Source organism: Sinocyclocheilus anshuiensis, unplaced genomic scaffold (genome assembly GCF_001515605.1).
Source record: "Sinocyclocheilus anshuiensis isolate Anshui unplaced genomic scaffold, SAMN03320099.WGS_v1.1 scaffold1037, whole genome shotgun sequence".
NCBI classification, from domain to species: Eukaryota; Metazoa; Chordata; class Actinopteri; order Cypriniformes; family Cyprinidae; genus Sinocyclocheilus; species Sinocyclocheilus anshuiensis.
This window is the reverse complement of record NW_015555773.1, coordinates 604,512-612,358: the sequence shown is the minus strand read 5'-3', so window position 1 is coordinate 612,358 and position 7,847 is coordinate 604,512. Positions and strand designations below refer to the sequence as shown.

Sequence of the window (7,847 nt, the reverse complement as noted above, 5' to 3'; positions counted from 1 at the left end):
ACCCAAAAGTTGGGTTAGTCCATATTTGACCCAAAGTTGGGTTGAAACAACCCAGCATTTTTTAGAGTGTAGGCCTATTTGTTTGCCCTCAAAAATGTACATGTATTAAAATGTTTATATAAAAATAGAGGGAATATTTCTATTTGCACTTTTTAAAAATAAATTTCAATATCGCGATAATACCGCATACAGTGATAAAAGCATTAGCAATTAATCGCAACATGAAAAATTGATACCGGTCCGGCATATCCCTAATTACACTGAATTTTTATATTTGTGCACATAAATGGAAAAAAATATTTTTCCTCCATTTAGTTATCTTTAGTAAACAATTTGAAAGAACACCTTGATTATTTTTTTACATTAAATACGTAAAAATGGCAATAATACCTGACTGGTATTTAAAAAAAATAAATAATGCAATACATAATCTTTTTAAAATAAAAAAGTATATATAAAATAAAAATTAAATATGAATAAAAAAAATATTATATACCAGGTAGTCCACATAAGTAAATTAACTGAAACATACAGCAAAGCATATTTTAGGATTATTTTACTGTGCTCAAATAAAATTCAACAAAGTAGACTTTTTGACAGAGCCTTTATAAGCAAACTCTGACAGTGTATTGTCAAGCCTTTTGTACAGCACTTTTCACAATACATATTGTAAAAAAAAAAAAATTGATGTTTTGCTACAATATGGAGAACCAGACTTGTTTAAAGATCACTAAAGAGAGATCATGATTATTAAAAAAAACGAGGTAGCATGGAGAAAACGGGCAAATCCATAAACTAATTTCCAACCTGTTGCTGGAGTTCTACCATGACCCATAATTACTTTACTTGCATAAAGTTAAAAACTCTGTGAAGAAAAGATGGCCTAATGTCATATTCTGGTCTCATAACTTCCCAGCTGATTTATGGGACGGGGGAAAGAGAGAGGAAGATACAGAGGAAAAGACAGCAGGAGGAAATGCGTTCATTTGTTAGAGGGAGTGCACGAGGGCACAACTTAGACACAAAAACAAGCCGCAAGCCACATCTCTATCTCTGTCATAAATTATGGATGTTGTCTGATGTCTCCTAACTGCTGTGGGGCTCTCAAGGGGCCTTCTCAGCAGCAGGCCTGGCAGAAGAGCTGAACTTATAATGTAGAGCCTTCCACTCTCAATGTCAGCTCCAGCATAGGGAGTGCTTTTCAAAAGCATGGGTCATGGACTCGTGCACCAGTGGTAAAACACATTACTTTAAGATCGGCTCACGTTATTCATTGCATGCTTTTTGTATGCTTAAATTTATAATTAGTCGTCCTTGCCAAGGTAAACTCCACTATAACTATTGCACAAAAAACTGGAATAAAGTAATAAACTTTTGGGACATCTCAAATCATGAGGCTCGTTGAGTAGAGTGTGCTTAGTTACTTTTAAAATAAATCAAACATTTTTCAACTGGCAGACAAAAAAATCCCACACTAAAGGTGTGGTCACATTTACCATTGTTTGATGAATCTTGGCAGGTGAAATCCAGTCAATTCAAGAATCCACGCAATCGGGAAAAGAGACTTTGATGGCATCTTCAGACATCACTGTTTATCATTAGCTGGCTCTTTATGAATTATCTAACCTAACAGCAAGAAATAACTTGTACCACAGGAAGAACTGACATAAACAGGAAACTGCAGTTCGGCAAATCCTCTTCAGCAGAGTCAGCTGATGAGACCGTAGAGAAATAAAAATATGAAAGCTTTATAGAAGCACTATACTCAGATGGAACATATAGACATGCACTATAAAAGCACAATATTCTAACTGGATATATATACACAATACAGAAGCACTATATTTAAATGGACGTATAGTATAGACAATCACTACAGAAGAACTATATAATGTACAGTACAGCTGGATGTATAGAGAAGCACTATATGCTATTGGATATATAAATACACACTTTAACCAGCATGTTACCTTAAGTCAGAGTGTGCTAGTTGCATAGTAAGAAGAGTTTTTTCTGGCATGAAGTGATGATTCGCCCAATTTATTTTCTAAATGCATGTTATTCATCTTACTGTGATTCATTCATCTTTGCATGTGCTTCTTTTTTGACCTCGCGATTCTTAATCAAAATGTCTAAAATCAATCTTGCAGTGAAACGGCAGACTGTTTGGTGACTTCAATTATTTTGTCTGATTAAACTCCGCCCCTTTCGTACAATCGTCTGCAAGCTCGCATTTAGATCTGCCTGACTGCCTCCATCCAATCAACAGTCCACACAGCACATTTTTTCTTTTTCGATAATCTGTTTCACTCAGTCACAATACAGAAGAAATGATCTGTCACTATTTCTGTTTCATCGTGACTTTAAACTAGTACTATTAATCTACCAAGACTATATCAGCATATGGCATAATACAGAAAGAAAGGGGAGGTGACGCCACTTGTCCTATATGGTGTGCTGTACTCAGACAAGCACAGAAACACACACACCCTCAAACACACATACAATGTCACAAAGCTCATTTGGTCCCTCAGCTGGGTCCTCTGTCAGGGTCACAGCCATTTACTCTGTCCCATCCATCAGCACAGACTACACATGATCGTTACCTACACACCCAACCCTCACAAACACCGCTCTCACCCTCAGATACATTTTCACAAACACCAAAAACTGTAGTCCATACTTTACTTCACAAATTCACATCTAAACCCAACACCGTAACCATGTCTTGAACATTGGGAGGGGGATTTAACTCCTTTTATTTTTAATAACAATAATAATAATTATTATTTTATTTTAAAATATGCACACAATTACTCTTAATTGTGTGCATAATATGCCAAAAACATCTGTTAATGTTTGTTTTAGTTCATTTAATTATGAATTACATTAAAAGCAAAATTTTCCCCCCCAAAAAAAGGTTGTGCATCATTGGACATTATTGTTGGTCATTTAACAGTTCTATTGTAAAACATTTGTCAAATGATAAACGATTAGCTGCTTACATTCTGCTGCTTGCACTCTTTCTTGTCATGCTGGTATGCTGTACAAAAAAAAACGAAATCTGTGACATTTATTGTAAAAAAAAATATTGCAGCTGTGGTTGCTAGAACTTTATCATAAAAAATATACAACGTAAATATAACAAATTAATTTGTTTACCTTTGTAATATACTGACAACCACTTATATAAAAATATGTGTTTATATATACATATATATATATAGATGATAAAGTAAAAGCCTAATTTTGAACAAAGTTCATCACAAGTAGCTTTTCCATAAGCTGTGGTAAATGTATATAAAGAAGGTGCACGATGTTATACACACAAATACAAAACATACAGTACATATAGTACATGATATATAGTACATGACACTAATATAATGCAATAAATATTAATTTAACAACATAAGATGTAACAAAACCTAATAAGACTAAGAAGAAACTCTTAAGAAACTGTAGAAAAACCATCAAATATGAGTGAATTCTGCTCATGTCAATTTATGGTTTTCACTGTAAATTATAAGATGACTTGTTTTTTTTTTCTTCCACTTTCAGAATTTGTACATTTAACAGCATTTTAAAAGTGTGAAATAATGGAGTACAGCAGAGAGAGCAGCATCAAAAACATCTAATAGCGGTAAGGACAATATGACCATATCTGATTATTGCTTGTCCTCAACATCTGTGTTGGTTACAGCCCTGTCTAAACCCACTCATAAGCTCCGAGCAAAGACCTCTTTGCAGTCTCAAAGCTCTGTAGCACATTTCGACACCTTTACACACACAATCCCTGTTAAACCCCTCAAAACAAAACGCATTTTCAAATCCCAACGCTTCAATTCTTAATTAAAAAAACCCAGTGTTATGGAGATACTGTGCATTTCAGTGTACGTGCAGTTCGATAAACACCAAACTCTTTAAATATGCCGCTCAGACATGACAGACAGCAGTGTAGGGAGTCTGTGGTGCATATGCACACCAAAGCTCTGGGGAGGGGAGCAGAAATCCAAACAAATCAATGCAGGCCGAGCCCCGGAGAGACAGAGCATCCACCACCGCCAATTACTGCAGCGCAGAAACAAACACAGTGGAAGTGAACTGGAAGAGAAGGCAAAGTCTGTTGCTAGCAGGTAAAGTCGTCGTTTTGCGTGTGCGTGAGGCCGAGGGAGGGGAAGAGGAAGGTCTGGATACACTCACACAGGCAGGTTTGCTGGGTCTGGCAGTGTAGGCAGGCCACTCTGTAATTTACAGAGGTGGAATGCAGCATGCAGCCGCGGGTGCTAATTACAGAGCGTTCATCTCTCTCTCTCGCTCTCTCTCTTTCAGACTGTGAGCCAGCCGACTCCCACACTGCTCCGCTGTCAACTGCAACCTTCAGACAAAATGCAGAAGTGCGCACACACACACACACACACACACACACACACACACACACACACGGACAGATGTTTGGATAACATCTATGACTCAGGTGACTATACACGCTACAAAACCCACAAAAAATGTAAAGAGCATTGTAATAGACCCCATTACAAAACCACTGGAAATTGGCTGCCAGTACTTCTAAGGCTATTCATCTCTCTTGACTGGAATCTTGTCCCGTTATGTCTTTTTTAGCAGCTTCTGGTCAGGTCATATAGCATGCTCTCTTGGATGGCGCCGATCTCTCCAGTCATGGCATGTGTATTGATGCCTGTGCATAGAGACTGAATTCTTTGAAAGCCATCAACGAACTGCCAGTGGAAATGCACTTATGCATACACACATATATACAAACACACTCACACTGCCAAAGAGGCAAGTATTAAATTCCACCACATATATACAGAGTGTGTGTGTGTGTGTGTGTGTGTGTGCACCTCCACAGCAACAGTATCTGTTCTGTCCACTAATCATATTGTGTTTAATTACAAGAGTTGGATTATACTGGAGAAAGCCTAGGTCAGCAGGACAAGAGCCCAGATTTACTTCGAGAAACATCCACCCCCCTTCAGTGCTAAAATTCAATGTTACAGCTTTATGGACGCAAACGAGACACAAATGAAGAAAAGGATGGAAGACAAACTGTTTTAACTAAAACTGAGTGCTTGACAGGCTGAACGTCCAACTCATCATGTCAGATTTATTATGAGGTTCTGCCAGACCTCATATACTGAAATAAAGTGCTAATTCTAATACTTGCTGTCTTATGCAAACATGGTTTGACTGCTTACTAATGTCATTTCTAAATACGATTATAGCATATTAATGTTTCTGTTAGAAAATGCTAGACTGAAAATACTGCAAACAAAGGTTAAAAGAAGGGTAACCTCTTCAGCTGACTCCAGTGACAAGACTGACATTTATCTAATGGGCTTCATTCAATCTCTATCAAGCATTAAATCAGCAGAGTTGGGTTCAGTGTAAAGGGGTTATAGGTTAATAGGCGTTTATCCACATTAATCTGTATTGTGCTCAAAAGCAGTTTACCTATGATAACACCATCGCAGTAATAAGCTATCACACTGACCGATACGATTTTTTTTTAACTTTCTGTGTTCTCTACAGCCGTGGAGGATTTGCAGACTAATTTATTATGAGCTTTAGTGAAGCTGTATATGCTCAGAGAGATAAGGCTCAGATTAAACGCTGTCCTTTATCAGCATGCAGCACATTCAAAAGACACCGTTTCAATTTAATTAATTGCCCACAAGACAAGGTGCAAGGCAATTATTTTCCATACTTAGACATTCGTGTGAAAATAAGGACAGTAAGTGGGAACATATCCAGGAACAGAGGTCTTTGTTTTGCCTCTGGTTACGTCTCAAAATCTACTGATCTGTCTACCTAGACAGCTTTTTTTAGGCATCAGATGAGTCAGCTGAGCCAACCTGGAACACGCCTCTGAAATCCAAAATGCAACTCTCTAGATTTGTGACATAAATTGTGTCTGAAATCGTTCACTCATTCACTAATCCCTACATGGTATATTGTGGTAGAGTGCACAATATCAGCAAGGAGTGAACCGAATTAAGAGAGTAAATTCAGACAATGACTTAGCCATTGATCAAGGTAAGTGGAGTTGGGCTACTTGAATATGACCCTAGAATACAATTTATGAATGCCTGTCAAATGACCAATCACAACATAGAAAACAATTAGCCTAGCAAGAAGACCAACACTGCACCAATATTAATGAACATATCATTAATCTTCAAGTTACTTCTCATACAGACTGGTTAGCTGACATATTTGAGGTTTTCTCTCTTCTAGCTCTTCTCTCTCAGGACTTCTGAGCTTATTTATCACTGAAAAGTTTTATGTGCAGCTTATATAGAAAAATTTTAACAGTCATTTGAGGCCATTTTTATTATAGGGTATAGTTACTGTTTTTGGCTTAAATGAACTGTTCTAACTTTTGTTTTGATATTGTGATATGAAACTAGAGCCAGTATTTTGCCATGGGTAATGGTGAAATATCCAGTTCGTTGATTATACTTCATTGTCCTTTTTAAGGAATTTTTTTTTTTTAAATCAGTACAGCAGAAAATTACCCCCATCATTATCCAACGTTATTATAAATCTAACAATTGAAAATATTCATTGATACTGGTATAAAAAAAACAACTTTGTACTGATTATCTTTACACAATAGTACTCTATAACACTTCTCTGATGGCAGGGAATAAAAAATATGCATATAAATACATAGAAAGTATTTGACTGCTCAATGACGCATTGACCAATTAGAATTAAGTATTCGTGTAAAAATAATTAAATAAACGAAATAAATAAATAAATAAATAAAAATACTATTATTAATAATACCAAGTATAAGTATATTAATACCAATGATAATGAAGTCAATGCATAGCATAAACAGAATTTTCATTTAAAGACCTGAGCATAAGCACATGTAAACGTCAAGAGCTAGTCATATGAGCATCTGAATGAACCAATCCAGCGCACAACAGCTTATTTAGCAATACTGAGTCTGAAGATGCATTTCTCAACTAAACTATATCCTTCACTTCAAACACACTCACTTCAGACAATGCAACTGTTTAAATAACCATAGCGTGTGGGATACTGCTGCACAAAAAGTTGATCAAAGGAGTAAATGATGTACACAATTAAATCACAATATAATCGCACATTAAAACAACACAATTTTAAATGACCCCTTTCTTTCTCTAGCATTTTGTTGGGGTGACTGGTGCAATGGTCTTCGATACAGCACATGAACTTTCTCATAAACCTACCTGGATGATGTTCAGCTGAAGGTGCGGCCCCTTCCGAGAAGACTGCTGCTTTTAAAAGGTGAAAATGCGATGTTTTTGCCTGTGCCCGAACAGCTTTCTTGGAAAACAAAACAAATGTGTTCGGGCTTTGGACCTGCTGACAGTAATCCAAGTGACTCTTCTTGGTTGTCGTCTTGGGTTTCGGGACGAGACGCCGTGCAGCGCGTCTGAATTTCAAGCACCAAACACACACGGCTGTTTCACTCTCAGCTGTCTGTCTCCAGCTCCAGCAGACAACAAAAGTCCACCCTTTACCGTAGTGCGTCAAAGAAGAGCGCGTTAAAATAACGAGCGTGCGTTAATTACGCGCGTGTTTTATTTATCGGAATCTGACGTCAGGAAGTTGTCTTCGCTTAGAAACATTTAATAATTTTTTATGATTTATTAGTCTTAATTATAGAGCTTTATATCTAAGCTTTCTTGTTTGGTCAAATTTATTAGCTCTAGTTCATCACATTTAGCTATTGATACATAAAATGTTGAGAGAGCAGGCTGTGACTTTACTGTGATTATAGAGAATTGAAGGCCTTTTTAACGTGTTATTTTCGTATCACTGAGATA

The 7,847-nt window shown here is 36.8% G+C and overlaps 1 protein-coding gene across 2 annotated transcripts in view; it reads right to left on the bottom strand.

The window, feature by feature from the left end:
- LOC107674438 (docking protein 4-like) overlaps positions 1-7,534 on the bottom strand; it is a 45,114-nt gene extending 37,580 nt beyond the window's left edge. For both annotated transcript variants that reach the window (XM_016468412.1, XM_016468413.1), the window contains exon 1: positions 7,248-7,534. The gene's annotated coding sequence lies outside the window, so the exon portion shown is untranslated. The remainder of the gene's footprint in view (positions 1-7,247) is intronic.
- Positions 7,535-7,847: the final 313 nt, after the last annotated feature.